Raw genomic sequence first — 18,760 nt, 5'->3', positions numbered from 1 at the left:
CTAAAAATAACACTTATAATTCACATATCAATTACGAGAATATCAAATGTCAACAACTCGTATTAAAATGTCAACATTTAAAAAATAACACTTATAAGGATTCACCGAATGCTTCGATCTGATCCACACAAGCAACAACGTCACCAAATGCTTCGATCTGATCCACACAAGCAACAACGCTTTTGCGGAGCTTCAATTCCAAATCGGAGCTTCAATTCCAAATCTATTTGAATTTCTTACAATTCAATTACCATTCCCAATGATGAAATTTCTCAATTTTAAAATTACCAATTCAAATTTGTTTATCTTTAATAAACAACAGCTATTGTTTATAGCACAGTGCAAAACAATTTTTTCGGCAGTGGGAATTGAAATAGAAAATTGAGCTCAATTGAATCACAAATTCAGATTATGAACTGCATCTACTCATCTATTTCCAAATTCAGACGAAATCGACCAGAAATCAAAATTCATTTACCGCACAAAATTAGTCGATCGAAATTTCCTCTGCATCGCGCTAAAATGGAGATCTTCGCGCCGGCCTCCTCGAGCTGCTTCTTCGCCTCCTCCGCCTCCTCCTTCGTCACTCTTTCCTTGAATTTCTTCGGCAATCCTTCAATCAATTTCTTCCCCTCCTTCAGCGCCAGGCTCGTCAGAGCCCTAACCACCTTAATCGTCGCGATCCTTGAGTTGCTTGGCACGTCGTCGATCACCACGTCGAAGGGGGCGAAGGAGGCGGCGGAGACGCCGAGCTTGTCCTGGAGGTACGCGACGAGCTTCTGAGTGTCGGCGAGGGTGAGGTTCGAGATCTGGTCGCCGAGCTCGACGACTTTCTCCGGAGCATCAACGGCGGCGAAGGGTGGAGGTGTGTGGTGCGGCGGCGGAGGGGGGAGGTTTTGAGGGGAAATTCGATGGTGTGGCAGGGAATGTGGGGGGTGGGTGAGCGGTAATCTTAAAAAAATATAGAATTACTGTTATGCCCTTTCACAATTAATTAATGTAAAAATATTTTCTATGTGGCAAATTCTTGACCACTCATTTAATAAAAATGAGTGGCTGAGATTGCATCTCATTTCTCAATTAGCTTAAAAAATCTCAATTGATCATGAACCTATATATATATATATATATATTTACATAGGGTCCTGTTAGATTGAGATTATTTAGCTAAATTGAGAAATGAGATGCAATATCAGCCACTAATCCACAAGATTAACTAAATGTCAACAGCTATCACATTATGTCAACACGGGGGTATAAGTGTCATTTCGTGTTTTAATGTGTCGAATTGTTGACATGGCTTGTATGTCTAGTGACTTATAATTGTTGTTGACATGGTTTCTATGTGCAGTTGACATGGTTGTACGTGTAATTGACATAGCTTGTAACACAGTTGACATGGCTTGTATGTGTAGTTGACACGATATGTACCGTAGTTGACATGACATGTATGTGCCGTTGACACGATATGCACCATAGTTGTCATAATGTCACCGGCTTATATATCAAATGTCAACAACTTATAGTAAAATGTATCAGTTTGTATATCAAATGTCAACAACTTGTCAAAAGCTTGTATATATTGTCAACAACTCAAAAACAATTATTGTAATTAAAAAATAACAACTATTTGACTTAATCTTCTCTAAGCATCATAGTATACAACTATGCAATAGCTTAATTGATAATTCCATAACAGAAACGGAGACGGAGTCGGAGGAGATTGACTCGCCGGAGGTGGAGCGGCTGAGGGAGGATCTGTGGGACGGAATCGACGAGGATTCCGATCTCTGCACTTCCATCCACGACCTCGACTCGTTCATGAAGAGTTTCGAGGAGGAAATCACTACATCTCCCACTTCCAGTCACGGATCTGGAGCGGCTGAGGAAAGAATCGTCGAACCGGCGTCGGATTGCGGCGAATCCGGAGAGGTTGAGGAAGGAATCGTCGAATTGGTGTCGGATTCCGGCGAATCGCGGCCGGATCTAGGCTATCTGCTCGAGGCGTCGGACGACGAGCTAGGGATTCCACCTCCGGCGAGGAAGGAGCTGGTGACGGGGTGAGGAGGAGCGCTGCCGTGATTTGAGGCGGAGCATCAGCGAGAAGGGTCAGAAAAGAGTGGGGGAGGAGATGAGCAGAAGGTGGAGGCGTAAGGGAAGAAGAATGGGAGGGGAGAAGTTAGTTTTTATTTGTTTTCAACTAAATTTACCATTATACTATTTCATAATAAATTAATCTAAAAATATTTTTTTGTGGCAAAATCTGGACCACTCATTTAATAAAAATGAGTGGCTGGTGTTGCATCTCATTTCTCAATTAGCCTAAAAAATCTCAATTGATCATGGACCTATATATATATATATATATATATATAAAAAAAAGAGGATGTGATCATATGATAACTCATATTTATGGTGATAACCTAATAACCTATTATTCTATGGACGAAATATATCATTTTATAAAATAGAATATCATTTTATGGATTAAAAGTATCATTCTATGCATGCTGAAAAAATATCATTTTATAGTGTATAAATATCATTTTTAGTAAAAAATGATATTTTTGACCCATAAAATGATAGGTTATTAGGTTATCACCATAAATATGCTTATCATTTTAACGCACCCATATGTATATATATACATATATATATATAGGGATGTATTCATTTCCTTTTCCTATATTTCCTCCTTTTTCCTTCTTAATATCAGCCATTAGATTAGAGAAATGGACGGTCAAGATCAACATTGGGTAATTAATCCCGTGTTGCATTATTTGTCCTATTTTGTGCATTATGAGGGTACAATAGTAATCTAATAATGGTTGGAAACCGCTACGAATAATGCACCACATGGTCACGAGTAATGCATATAATTGCCTATATGATGCACAATATGTGAACTGCAATGCATACGAACAAGATGTGTTGTGTTATGATGTTTGACACACGTTTCTTGTTTCCCCTAAGGGTTTAATAAGCTTAGGGGCTAGGGTATAGTACATAGACATGTATGTAATCTTCACATGGTAACGAGTAATGGATATATTTGACTATATAATGCACAATTTGTGAACTGCAATGCATACGAACAAGATGTGCTGTGTTATGATGTTTGACACACGTTTCTTGTTTCCCCTAAGGGTTTAATAAGCTTAGGGGCTAGGGTATAGTACGTACGCATTAATAACAAATTATAAAACGATACGAATAATTCACCAAATTGTCACGAGTAATGGATGTTATTAACTATATAATGCACAATATGTGAACTGCAATGCATACGAATAAGATGTACCATGTTATGATGTTTGACACACGTTTCTTGTTTCCCCTAAGGGTTTAATAAGCTTAGGGGCTAGGGTATAGTACGTAGACATTACTAAATGCACGTATGCAATCTTCAATCCGTTGATTAACCCATATACACAATACCTCTAATAATGCATAATATACTGAGATAATGACAATTAACAGCTACATAATGCACTACCTAAACCAAATAATGCACATACGTATATTCCGATAACAACAATTTGTTAGTAATGTCTACGTACTATACCCTAGCCCCTAAGCTTATTAAACCCTTAGGGGAAACAAGAAACGTGTGTCAAACATCATAACATGGTACATCTTATTCGTATGCATTTCAGTTCACATATTGTGCATTATATAGTTAATAACATCCATTACTCGTGACAATTTGGTGAATTATTCGTATCGTTTTATAATTTGTTATTAATGCGTACGTACTATACCCTAGCCCCTAAGCTTATTAAACCCTTAGGGGAAACAAGAAACGTGTGTCAAACATCATAACATAGCACATCTTGTTCGTATGCATTGCAGTTCACAAATTGTGCATTATATAGTCAATTATATCCATTACTCGTTACCATGTGAAGATTACATACGTGTCTACGTACTATACCCTAACCCCTAAGCTTATTAAACCCTTAGGGGAAACAAGAAACGTGTGTCCAAACATCATAACATGGTACATCTTATTCGTATGCATTGCAGTTCACATATTGTGCATTATATAGTCAATTATATGCATTACTCGTGACCATGTGGTGCATTATTCGCAGATACCAAAATGTGGCAGTTACTTTTCCGTCAAATGTCAATAATAACCCTGTAATGCATACAACCACCTTCTATAATGCAACACGGAACCAGTTTTATAGAATCAATCTGATCCGTTGATGCCTTAGATCTAATGCGTAATATTAAGAAGGAAAAAGGATCTAAGATGTGAAAAGAAGAATAACGCTCCCCTATATATATATATATATATATATATATATATATATATATATATATATATATAGGGAGATGATCAAAATAAGTATGTGTTTAAATCCAGAAATGCAGACCAAATCTTGGCCCTAGGATTAGATGATCTAATGGTCAATAATTAACCAAAAACACGGAAGGTCATAATTAAGCAATTTTAGGTCATATTATAATATTTGGGTTTAATGTCATGATAAGATCGTTTTAGGTCATGCTTTGTTAGCATGACCTAAAAATTACCTAATTATGACCTAAAAGTGACCTAATTATGATATTGTTCTGCGTTTCTGTATTTAAATCTAGTTTTGCATAGATCAAAACCCTATATATATATATATATATATATATATATATATATATATATATATATATATATATATATATATATATAGATTTTTTAGTGAAGCCCCTGCCAAAATTTATTCCTGCGTTCGCCACTGGACGCGGATGATGAACGTGAAGGTCGAAGCCAGGAAGGCGCCGCCCTACAGAGGGACGATGGACTGCGCGGTGAAGACCATTAAGGCAGAGGGGCTCATGACGCTTTCTAAAGGATTTATTCCCACCGTTTCGAGGCAGGGGCCTTTCACGGTTGTTGTTTTGTTTGTTACGTTGGAACAAATTCGCAAATTGCTCAAGTATTTTTGATTAATTAGCTAAGTCCTACTTCCTTTTTTTATGGATTTGTAGTAACTAATCAGAATTTTTTCTAGAGTTGCTAGATTATTTATATTTGATTCAAAAGAAAGACTAGATTGGTCTTTACGGTGAGTTTAGGTTAACGACCAATTGAGTTAGGAATGAATTCCCTTTTTACGGAGTATATTAAATCCATTGTTTATCATAGAGAGTTAATGCGTATATACAACGATAAGAATGGCTATTTTTAATTTTTTTATATACATTTATTAATAGCTAGTAATTTTTATCTTACTATTTAAACTTATCATTTATTAGTTCACTCTCTATTAATTTAATTATTTGATAGTTTGGTATTTCTAATTTTAAATTATTTATTTATCTTTCTAAAGTGTTAATGTGGCATGTACTCTTTTCGGTCTCTATTAAATATTTTATTTATTGTTTGAACAATCCCTAATAAATGTTCTATTTTAGTTTTACTTAATAAATGATTCTGCATTCCACTAACTCATTTTAATCACAATTATTATAAAACTAATATATAAAAACTATGATCAATATACATTAATTTTTTTTCACCCACTTTTATTCATAAAATTAAATAATTTCTTAAAATCTGCATTATATAAATATGGGATACTTAAGAGCATCGCAATGGGCGCTGACCAGCCGCTCGTGCCACCGCTATGCAGAACGGCAGTCGGGTGGCTCCCGTTGCAGACGACAAGCCGTAGAGAGGGAAGGGAGGGTCGCCAAGGCGCCGAGCAACCGCCGCCCCTCCGCCGGACGATTTTGTATTTTTTTTTATTTTTCTTCTATAAAATACTCTACCCTCATTTCATTTTTCACATCCATTCATCTCACTCTCACACGAAAGTTTTCGCTTTTCCACACTTCTCTCTAAATGGCTTTTGGTGATAATGAAGATCCAATTGATAGGCAAATCGTGAACGCCTTGTGGGCGCAGATGTTTGCGCAGATAGACCACAAACTGGAGCAACTCATTCAGGAACAGATGTAACCGGTGTTCCTCGACCGATCCAACATCGGCGTACAATCGACAACGACCATGTCGTTGGCCACGAGCGGCTGTTTACTAACTACTTCGCCGTGGAGCCGCGGTGGGGGCCGCAGGTTTTCCATCGATGTTTTAGAATAAATTGGGAACTATTCCTGCACATTGTGTCTGCGTTGGAAGGGCATTACCAGTACTTCCTTCCAGATGCGATGGGATGCTGCCGGCAGGCTTAGAGATTCGCTGATACAGAAGTGCACGACTGCTATTAGGCAGTTAGCTTATGGAGGACCGATCGACATGTTCGACGAGTACCTTAATATCGGAGACACGACTGCCCGCGAATGTCTGAAATATTTCTGTCGGGGGTCATCCTAATATTCAGGAATGCATATCTTCGATAGCCGACCCCTCTCGACTGCCAAGGCCTGATGAATTTGTATAGGAGGGTGCACGACTTCCCCGGAATGTTGGGCAGCATTGATTGCATGCATTGGGAGTGGAAGAACTGTCCAACCGCTTGGAAAGGGATGTACATGACCGGGTTCATAAGTAACAATCCTCGGAAAATCCTTGAAGCTGTTGCTGACTATCGGCTGTAGATTTGGCATGCCTACTTCGGGGTTGCCGGGTCGAACAACTACATCAACGTCCTACAATCGTCACCCATCTTCAATGACCAGTGCCTTGATGTGGTCCGACCATCAGTTTCGTAGCTAATGACAACCAACATGAGTACTATCTGGATGACGGGATATACCCCAGGTTGCCCGTATTTGTGAAGATGATCAGATGCCCAACAAATCCAAAGAAAGTTTACTTTGCGCAAAGGCAAGAAGTTGTGCGTTAGGATGTGGAGCGGGCGTTTGGTGTGCTCCAAGCGCGATGGGCAGCGGTGAAAGGTCCGGCATGGCTGTTCTATGACGACTATATCACTGATGTCATGTATGCATGTATCATCATGCATAACATGATAGTCGATAATGAAGGTAAAAAACTCACCAATTGGGGCAATGAAGATGTGGTTGGACCAAGCCACAGGGTGGCCACTGCCTCCGTATGGATGGGTGTACCGCATGGCGACGCTGAGAGGCTCCAAGCATTTGTTACTATGCGCCAGCAACAAGCTCATATTCAACTCCAGCACGATATAATCGAAGAGTTATGGGCACGTAGGATTGCACGTTGATATCATTTGTATTTTATTTGTGGAAGTTTATTTATCGTTGTACTCCATCCGTCCCCAAAGAATATGCACTTTGGGTTCGGCACGAGTTTTATTCAACATTGATAAGTAAGAGAGTAGAAGAGAGAAAAAGTAAATAAAGTATTGTTAGTGGAGAATGAGCCCTACCTCATTAGAGAGAAAAGAGTTTCCCAAATTAGAAAGTGCATATTCTTGTGGGACGGAGGGAGTATTTGTTTTCCAAAATTGTAATACAACGAAGATTTTCTAAAACTCTCATCAATGGAAACTCACTGAACTTCTATATTTTTTTCTCCAGTTAACCTCGATTTTGTTGTTCTATTTCTGATGAAAAAACCAACAAATTAAAATGGGAAAGTGAATTAAAATAGAAGGGTTGTTGGGAAGGCTAAATGCTATTGTAGGACTGTTGAAGGTCTGAAGGTGTATTTAGGAGGGCTTAATGATCTGGCAGAAGGAATTTTTGAGAGGATTGTGGGAAAACTGTGAGAGGGCTTTTACCACTGTGAATGCTCTAATAGAACACGAGAAAGTATTAATTAACTAATGATGAAAATTGTACTATTTTATTAGTATTTGACAAAGTCTTATATGTGATTTAATTGGCATTGGCCAACTATTATCAAGTAAACTAAAATTCGTATAATACTCCTCCCATCTAAAAAGATTCCACTATTTTCTATATTCATCCATTCTTAAATTTTTTTAACACTTTATCATTTTTACCATATTTTATAATAAATCTTATAGCCCACTAACTTATTCTCTCTCACATTTTATTACTTTCTGAAGGGGTTGGCAGCGGAAGCGTGCATCAAAAATCACATAATAATAAGATCTATATATCAGATTATTTAGACAAATTCTATTCGCGTAATAATCATATGTATCATGCTCAAAACTTGAATTAAATATGCTTTAAGTATAATTGAAACCTAAAACATATTTTTCTACGGAGTAGGAATAATACCATGTTGATTCTCCAAAGAATCGACGATGGCTAGCGACTTCTCCACGTGAGGCGTTGAGTACTAGACCACGGATCTTCTGACTGGTTCCCGAACTGTATTCCGATATCAATGTGGGCTGATCTCACCGGGATACTAGGACTTGAATAAATATGACAGAAAAAACGATCTCACGGAGGATAGCTGGGGAGAAAAATTTGACCTCTTCCAGTAGGTGAGGGGGACGAAATTTTGTACAAAAATTAAAGTGTATTTTCTGTCTCATTTATTCTCCTATTTATATTAACTTCCTTTTGGGCCCAGACAGGGATCTATAGAAGGTTTTGGATATGGGCTACTCCAATTTGCTTTTTACTAATTAAATTGAACCCCCAATTTAATACAAGCTTTAATTGGAATATTACGAGCAGCCACTACAGAAGTAATATTGAACTCTCCCCATCCAAATCCGAAATTACAAGTAATCCGAGTTTCCTTTTTAACGTTCATTTCTTGCACTTAAGATATAAATGTCCATTAATTAATTAATGTTTGCTATGGACTTAATTAATTAACTTCTTATTAATTCCAAGAGTGGACTTAGCATGAAACACGTATTTATTATTCATAGAGTAATCAAACTCCAACTAGCTAGGTTCCGAATAATAAAACTTTATTTCGCTCTCCTCCTGAGGACATTATCAAACGAGACTCACCTCGCGCACGATTCAAAATAATAGCAATCCTAGCACCGCTAGATATTAATCACCACTACCCAATATATCAGGATTATTGGGTTGCGAAAAACACGCACCATTTGATAAGTCAAAGCAGTACATAATCAATACCGTATGCTAAATGCTAACATACATTGATTAAGAAATAAACATTTATCAAGACCTTGTCTTTCAATAGATAGCATAAAGACTCGTCTCGCTGTTAGATCCGTTCAATACTTTACCACATCAATGTTATCTTATTTCAGTAAGACTTAGAAATATGCGGACTGACATTGCAACCTTTCACGAGGGGTAGTCTAATTCCATCTAGGTTGTGAAATTCTCCTTTTTCTTTGTTTAGAACTGACCACGTTACCTTAAATTGGACATCGCCCACAACCGGTGTACTAAAACAAAGACTTAGACTTTGTTAAGTTACTTATACATTTAAACATGCAATAAACATCCATTAAATGTAAAACATAACAACATTATGACAAAAATAATCTGTTTTATTCCTTGGAAAATAAAATAAGAGTTTTACAGTATTCAATCACTCGAAAGATGATTTCTAGTATACAAACTCTAACAATCTCCCACTTATACTCAAAACACTTTCGAGTATACAAAAAAACTTGTGCTAACGTCTAATTCTCCCACTATACTGAAAGCGGGTTGAGGTCTTGTATGAGTCGAACTCCCATTCCTTCAACATGGCTGTCAAACAGCTTGACCGCAAATGCCTTCGTGAAAGGATCTTCCAGGTTGTTCTCTGACGCAATCTTGACCACTTGTATGTCTCCTCTCTGCACTATATCTCTAATGATATGATACTTCGTCTCTATGTGTTTGCTCGCTTTGTGAGCCCGTGGTTCTTTTGAGTTTGCCACAACACCAGAATTCACAATAAATGGTGATGCTCTTGGGCAGATTCGTAACCACACCTAAGTCCAAAAGGAAGTTCTTAAGCCATACAACCTCCTTTGCAGCCTCCAAAGCGGCCACATATTCGGCTTCCATGGTAGAGTCCGCAATGCATTTTTGCTTTACATTCTTCCAAATTATGGCACCACCTCCTAAGGTAAACACATAACCAGAAGTAGATTTTCTCGAGTCCTGATCAACTTGAAAATCTGAATCAGTATATCCCAAAGGACAGAGCTCGACTGCATTGTAAACTAGAATATAGTCCTTAGTCCGATTAAGGTACTTGAGTATGTTCTTCACAGCAGTCCAATGTCCTTGGCCTGGATTCGACTGATATCTTGCCACCATGCCAACAACGAAGAAAATATCAGGTCTTGTACAAAGCATAAGATACATGAGACTACCAACTGCCGAAGCATATGATATATTTCTCATCTCTTCTATCTCAGTTGGTGTCTTTGGACACATCTCTTGAGATAAAGGGATGCCATGTCTAAAAGGTAAGAAACCTTTCTTCGCATCTTGCATGCTAAAGCGTCTAAGTACTATATCGATGTAAGATTCTTGAGATAAGCACAACGTTCTCTTTGCATGGTTGCGAAGAACCTTGATACCGAGAATGTGTCCTGGATCTCCCATATCTTTCATCTCGAACTGGTTTGACAACCAAGTTCGTACTGATGACAACATCTTTTTATTGTTTCCAATTAGAAGAATATCATCTACATATAATACTAAGAACACAAGATTTCATTTTTCAACCTTCTTATACACTCAACTTTCATTTGGGCACTTTTCGAATCCAAACTTATGAAAAGTTGGATCAAAACACTGGTTCCATGATCTAGATGCTTGCTTGGAACCATAAATGGCCTTCTTAAGCTTCCAAACCATGTGTTCCTTGTCCTTCACGGCATATCCTTCGGGTTGTTCCATGTAGATGGTCTCCTCAAGACTACCGTTTAAGAACGTAGTCTTAACGTCCATCTGTCATACATCCCAATCCATGTAAGTTGCAATAGACAAAAGTATACTGATCGATTTGAGCATGACTACTAGGGGGGGAAAGTCTCGTCGTAGTCGACGCCTTCCCTTTGGGTATACCCTTTAGCCACTAGTCTTGCTCTAAAGACTTTAACTCGTCCATCGGGTCCATGTTTACGTTTGTATATCCATTTACTCCCAATAGCAGTACAGCCTTCGGGTAGGACGGAAAAATCGTAGACGTCTTTGTCTATCATTGATTGTAGTTCCGAATCCATGGCTTTCACCCATTCGCAATGAATCGACATCCGCCTGCGCCTCTACAAGATTTCAAGGATCAAGTACATTGCTGTCCGAGGAGTGATCCATAGATTCTCCCAAACCAATGTATCTTTCGGGCTCATGTGAGACCCTCCCACTGCGACGCGACACTACAACACTAGGAGTAGAAGTTGAAATTTTGGGAATTGTTTGTACACTAGGTACTTGTTCTTGGTTAATGGAACTTGTGACAGAAGTTAGCTCATCAAGAGGCACTTCACTGCTGGGTTTATGATTCATTACAAAGTCTTCCTCTAAGAATGTGGCATGAGTGCTCACAATGACTTTCTTATCTCAGAGACTATAAAATTCATAAGCTTTCGATCCTCTAGGGTAACCTAAAAACAAACATACCTCTGTCCTAGATTCCAGCTTAGTTGGATCCTTTTCTAATACATGAGCCGGACACCCCCATACCTTGAGATGTTCTAGATTAGGCTTGCGCCCAGTCCACAGCTCATATGGGGTAGTAGGAACTGACTTTGAAGGTAAATTGTCTAATATATGACTCGCGGTAATCAAGACATATCCCCAAAATGACATTGGTAATCATGCATAACTCATCATCGATCGGACCATGTTCAACAAGGTCCTATTCCTTCTTCCAGCTACGCCATTCTGCTGGGGCGTGCCTGGCGCAGTCAATTGAGATTCAATTCCCGATACTGATAAGTAGTCCAAAAACTCGGCACTAAGGTATTCGCCTCCACGATCAAATCGCAGGCTCTTGATACTCTTACCATGATACGTCTCCACATAAGCCTTAAACTCCTTGAACTTGTCAAAAGATTCAGAGATGTAGCTTATTAAATAGACGTATCCAATTTTCAAGAAGTCATCAATAAAGGTGATGATGTATCGAATACCACCCCTTGCCTCGGTTGACATCGGTCCACACACATCAGTATGAACAAACTCAAGTACTTTCTTGGCCCTATTACCTTTTGCCCTAAAAGGTCTCTTAGTCATCTTGCCGTCTAAACAGGATTCGCACGTTGTAAACGGTTGTTTCTCTAGACCTTTAATAAGGTCTTGATCCACTAGAGAATGAATCCTCCTTTCGTTGGCATGACCAAGTATAAGGTGTCATAAATACGTTTCGTTCATTAAACTTAAAGGTTCTTTTCTTTTCTTTGAAATTTCCGATGTTGTATTGAGTTCTGATTTACGTTTGTTAAACTGTGTAGAAGTGATTGTGTATAAATTTTTTTCCATGATACCACGACAGATATAAGAACTATCTTTCTTGATAACACAAGTGTCATTAAAAGAAATCGAATATCCATAAAAAACCAATTTAGAAACCGAAATTAAATTTCTTCTAAAAGAATGTATCAACAAAACATTCTTCAAAATAAAAAATCTATCACTACTAAAACGTAAATAAATATCTCCCACTGCAACGGCCACCACTTTGGTAGTGTCTCCCAGCTGGACCTCGATCTCACGATCATGTAGCCATCTTGTCACCTGCATTAAGTCAGGATCAAAACAAATATGATCTGTAGCTCCAGTGTCAATAATCCAAGAATGAGTAGATGTTAAAGCCAAACATGACTCGACTGAAGGGGTTGGCAGCGGAAGCGTGCATGAATTTACCGATTACATAAATTTGATCTATTTAGTAGATTATTAAGACAAATTCTATTCGCGTAATTATCACATGTATCATGCTCATAACTTTAATTAAAACATGCTTTAGTATATAAGATCACTAAAACATGCTTACTACGGAATTAGCCAATTTACCTTGTTGATTCAATCAAGAATCGACGGTGGCTTGCGTCTTCTCCACGTGAAGATCTTCAGTACTCGACCTCGGACCTTCTGACTGGTGTCCCGGACGATACGCTGATATTTGTGTGGGCAAATCTCACCAACGTACTAGGACTTGAATAACGAAGACAAAACTCAGCTCACGAAGGAGGCAAAATTTCGAACTCTGTCTTTCTCTGAGGGGGACGAAAATTCTCAACAATAATTATTGTGTTTCTGTCTCCTTTATTCTCCTATTTATATTAAGTCACATATTGGGCCCAGTCAGGGATCTAAGGAAGAATTTGGAACATGCCTCACCCAATTAGCTTTTTACTAATTAAATTGAACCCACAATTTAATATAAGCTTATATTGGAATATTACAAGGAGCCACTACAGAAGTAATATTGCACTGCCTTCCAAATCCGAAACATCCATTAATTAATCCGGGTTTCCTTTAATTGCATTTAATTTATTTCCCGCGCTTAAGATAGAAACATCCATTAATTAATTATTGTCTGCTATGGACTTAATTAATTAACATATTTTAATCTCCAAGAGTGGACTTAGCAAGAAACTCTTATTTATTATTCATAGTGTAATTAAACTCCAACTAGCTAGGTTCCGAATAATAAAACCTTGTTTCGAGCTCCTCTTGTGGATGTTATCAAACGAGACTCTCCTCGCGCATGATTCAACGTAATAGCAATCCTAGCACCGCTAGATAATGATCGCCACTACACAATATACCTGGATCGTTAGGTGACGAAAAACCCGCACCTTTGGTAAGTCAAAGTAGTAGATACTCAATATCGTATGCTCAATGCTAACGTACATTGATTAAGAAATTAATTATCAAGACCTCGTCTTTCAGTAGATAGCATAAAGACTCGTCTTGCTGTTAGATCCATTCAGTGCTATACCACACCAACGTCATCTTATTTCAATAAGGCTTAGAAATAATCGGACTGACATTGCAACCTTTCACGATAGGTAGTCTAGGCCTATCTAGGTTGTGAAATTCTTATTTTTCTTTGTTTAGAACTGACTGTGTTACCTTAAATTGGACGACGCCCACAACCGGTCTACTAAAACAAAGACTTAGACTTTGTTACGTTTGCTTATACATTTAAATATGCAATAAATAACCATTACATGTAAAACATAACAACATTATGACAAAAAATAATCTGTTGCATTTATTGGAAAATAACAATTAGAGTTTTACAGTATCCAATCACTCGAAAGGTGATTTCTAGTATACAAAACCCTAACAATCTCCCACTTATACTCAAAGCAGCTTTCGAGTATACAAAATGGTAGTGCACACGTCTAAAATTTCTCCCACTTATACTGAAAGCGAGTTGAGGTCTTGAATGAGTCGAACTCCCATCCCTTCAACATGGCACTCGAACGGTTTCACCGCCAAAGCCTTTGTAAAAGGATCTGCCAGGTTGTTCTCTGACGCAATCTTGACCACTTGTATGTCTCTTCTCTGCACTATATCCCTGATGATATGATACTTCCGCTCTATGTGTTTGCTCACTTTGTGAGCTCTTGGTTCTTTCGAGTTTGCCACAACACCAGAATTGTCACAATAAATGGTGATGCTCTTGGGCAGATTCGAAACCACACCTAAATCCATAAGGAAGTTCTTGAACCATACAACCTCTTTTGCAGCTTCTGAAGAGGCCACATACTCGGCTTCCATGGTAGAGTCCGCGATGCATTTCTGCTTCACACTCTTCCAAATTACGGCTCCACCTCCTAAGGTGAACACATATCCTGAAGTAGATTTTCTCGAATCCTGATCAGCTTGAAAGTCTGAGTTAGTATATCCCAAAGGACAGAGCTCGGTTGCCACCATGCCAACAGCAAAGCAAATATCAGGTCTAGCACAAAGCATAGCATACACGAGACTTCCAACTGCCGAAGCATATGGAATCCTTCTCATTGCTTGTATCTCAGACGGCGTTTTAGGACACATCTCTTGAGATAAATGGATGCCGTGTCTAAAAGGTAAGAAACCTTTCTTGGCGTCCTGCATGCTAAAACGACTAAGTACTGTGTTGATGTAAGGTTCTTGAGATAAGCACAACATCTTCTTTTCTCGATTCCGAAGAACCTTGATCCCGAGGATGTGTCCCGCGTCTCCCATATCATTCATCTCGAACTGGTTCGACAACCATGTTTGTATTGATGACAACATCTTTTTATTGTCTACATATAAAACTATGAACACCACATTCCCCTTATCAACTTTCTTATATACGCAGCTTTCACTTGGGCACTTTTCGAATCCAAACTTGCGAACAGTTTGATAAAAACATTGGTTCCACGATCTAGATGCTTGCTTGAGGCCATAAATGACCTTCTTAAGCTTCCAAACCATGTGTTCTTTGCCCTTTATGGCATATCCTTCGGGTTGTTCCATGTAGATGGTCTCCTCAAGACCGCCGTTTAGAAACGCAGTCTTAACGTACATCTGCCATACATCCCAATCCATATAAGCTGCAATGGACAATAGTATTCGGATCGATTTGAGCATGGCCACTGGGGAGAAGGTCTCGTCATAATCGACGTCTTCCTTTTGGGTATACCCCTTGGCCACTAGTCTTGCCTTAAATACTTTAACTCGTCCATCGGGTCCACGTTCACGTTTATATATCCACTTGCTCCCAATGCCAGTACAGCCTTCGGGTAGGACTGACAAATCGTAGACGTCTTTGTCTATCATAGATTGTAGTTCCGAATCCATTGCTTTTACCCATTCTCAATGATCGACATCTGCCTGCGCCTCCGCAAAGTTCCAGGGATCTAATACATTGCTGTCCGAGGAGTGATCCATAGATTCTCCCAAACCAATGTATTTGTAGGGCTCATGCGAGACCCTCCCACTGCGGCGTGGCACTACAATATTTTGAGTAGAGGTTGAAGTTTCGGGAATTGTTTGTACACTTGGTACTCGTTCTTGGTTAATGGAACTTGTGACAGAAGTTAGCTCATCAAGAGCCACTTCACTGCTGGGTTTATGATTCATTACATAGTCTTCCTCTCAGAATGTCGCGTGAGTACTCACAATGACATTCTTGTCTCGGAGACTAAAGAATTCATAACCTTTCTTCCCTTTGGGGTATCCTATAAACAAACATACCTTGATCCTAGCTTAGTTGGATCCTTTTCCAATACATGAGTCGGGCAACCCCAAATCTTGAGATGTGCTAGATTAGGCTTGCGCCCAGTCCACAACTCATAAGGAGTAGTAGCTACGGATTTTGATGGTAAATTGTCTAAAATATGGCTTGCAGAAAGCAAGGCATGTCCCCAAAACGAAATAGGCAGACGTGCATAACGCATCATCGATCGAATCATATTTAACAAGGTCTTGTTCCTTCTTTCAGCCACGCCATTCTGCTGGGGCGTGCCCGACGCAGTCAGTTGGGATTCAATTCCCGACTCCGATAAGTAGTCCAAAAATTCGGCACTGAGGTATTCTCCTCCACGATCAGATCGTAGGCTTTTGATATTCTTTCTATGATGCTTCTCCACAAGAGTCTTAAAGTCTTTAAACTTGTCAAAAGACTCTGACTTGTGACGCATCAAATAGACATATTCAATTTTCGAGAAGTCATCGATAAATGTGATGAAATATCGAAAACCACCTCTTGCCTCCGTAGACATTGGTCCACATACATCGGAATGAACGAGCTCAAGTACTTCCTTCGCCCTATTTCCCTTAGCCTTAAAAGGCCTCTTGGTCATTTTGCCTTCTAAGCATGACTCACACTCATGAAAAGGTTCCTCCTCTAGACCTTTGATAAGATCTTGTTGAACAAGAGAATGGATCCTCCTTTCATTTGCATGATCAAGTCTAAGGTGCCATAAGTACGTTTCGTTCATTGAACTTGAAGGTTCCTTTCGTTTCTTTGAAATTTTCGATGTTGTATTGAGTTCTGATTTGCGATTATTAAATTGTGTAGAAGTGATTGTGTACAGATTGTTTTTCATGATACCACGACAGATATAAGAACCATCTTTCTTAATAACGCAATTGTCATTAAAAGAAATCGAATATCCCTCAAAAACCAATTTAGAAACTGAAATTAAATTTCTTCTAAAAAAAAGGTATCAACAAAACATTCTTCAAAATAAAAAATCTATCACTACTAAAACGCAAATAAATGTCTCCCACTGCAACGGCCGCCACTTTGGTAGCGTAGCCCAGTTGGACTTCGAACTCACGATCATGTAGCCGTCTTGTCACCTGCATTAAGTCAGGATCAAAACAAATATGATCAGTGGCTTCTGTGTCAATAACCCAAGTGCAAGTAGATGTCAAAGTCAAACATGACTCAACTACTAAAGCTTGGTGCATACTTGTAGCCTTGCCCCTTTTAGGACAGTCTGACTTCCAATGCCACTTTTCTCCGCATTTGAAACACTTCCCCGAGGGCTTCTTGTTTGCCCTTTTCTTCTTCTTTCCCTTAGCCACTTTGCCTGATTCTGAGTTCGGTGCCTTCCTTTTTCCTTTGCTAGGCTTGAAGCCAGAGGAACGAGGTGCCGAATGTTGGGGATTGGAGCCCCTTGCACAGCGGAAGACATGCACAAACAAATAAATCAGATCTACAGATCTATTTGACCGATTATGTGATTAATTGATTCACATGTTGAACAATCAATTGCATGCTAGAACGCATATTAATTCATGCTTAAGGAATTTAACCCTAATTCATGAAATCCTACGGTTTAGAATTACCGATCTGATTCTCCAATGAATAGACGATTGCTTGCGCCTTCTCCACGTGATGTTCTTCGTACTCAACCACAAATCTTCTAATCTGTATCCCGAACTCAGAATCTAACCTTTGGGTGAGCAAAGCTTGTCAGAATCGAAAAGGACTTGATTAGGTAGAAGATTGAACTTCAGTTCCGTGAAACTGAAAATTTCATCCACTCCCTGGAGAGAGGGAGCATGAATTTTATGCGTAAAATCCATTCATTTAGTCTTCTATCTAGTCTCCTTTATATAGAGTTATGATGGGCCAGATTAGGGATCCATGGAGGTTGGACTTGGGCAAAACCTGTTGGAATTTTACTAATTAAATTGAGCCCCAATTTAATACAAGTCCAATAGAATATTATTATCATCCACTATAATATAATAATATTGATTGCCCGTCCAATTCCAAATTACGAGTAATTCGGGCTTTACCTCTTTAATTTATTATTTCCCGTGTTTAAGATATAAATATACATTAATTAATTTAAGTCTGCTATTTGACTTTAATTAATTAATATCTTTTTCCAAGAGTTGTCTAGTTCAAAATCTTTATTTATTATTCTGGAATAAATTCCAACCGGCCGGGTTTCTGAATAATAAAACATTTTTCGAACACCTCTTGAGGATATTATCAAACTGGACTCACCCAGCACACGATTCATTGCAATAACAATACTAGCACCTCTAGACATTGATCACCACTACCCAAGATACCAGGATTCTTGGATTGCGAAAAATCCGCACCATTTGATAAATCAAAGTAGTGCATAATCAATATCGTATGCTCAATGTTATGTCAACAATGATTAAGAAATAACAATCACCGAGACCTCGTCTTTTAGTAAATAGCAAGAAAGACTTATCTCAACTGTTAGATCCTTCAGTGCTATACCACACCAGTGTCGTTTATTTCCAAAGGTAAGGAAACATGCGGACTGACACTGCAACCTTTCACGATAGGTAGCCAAAGCCTATCTAGGTTGTGAAATTATTTTTCTCTTCTACAAAGAACCGACTGCGTCACCTTCTGGGAACGTCGTTCACGACCAGTCTACTATGTAGAAGAATTAGACTTATTTGCTTCTTATACATTTAAATGTTTGAGATACATCTTATAAATGCACAAGCGAACATCAATGCGACAAAATTACTTCTTCTC

The 18,760-nt window shown here is 38.7% G+C and overlaps 1 pseudogene; it reads right to left on the bottom strand.

Moving 5' to 3' along the window:
* Positions 1 to 470: 470 nt before the first annotated feature.
* Positions 471 to 18,760, bottom strand: part of LOC121766856 — a 30,313-nt pseudogene continuing 12,023 nt past the window's right edge.

Source organism: Salvia splendens, chromosome 15, assembly GCF_004379255.2.
Source record: "Salvia splendens isolate huo1 chromosome 15, SspV2, whole genome shotgun sequence".
Taxonomy (NCBI): Eukaryota; Viridiplantae; Streptophyta; class Magnoliopsida; order Lamiales; family Lamiaceae; genus Salvia; species Salvia splendens.
This window is presented reverse-complemented; position numbering and strand designations above follow the sequence as displayed.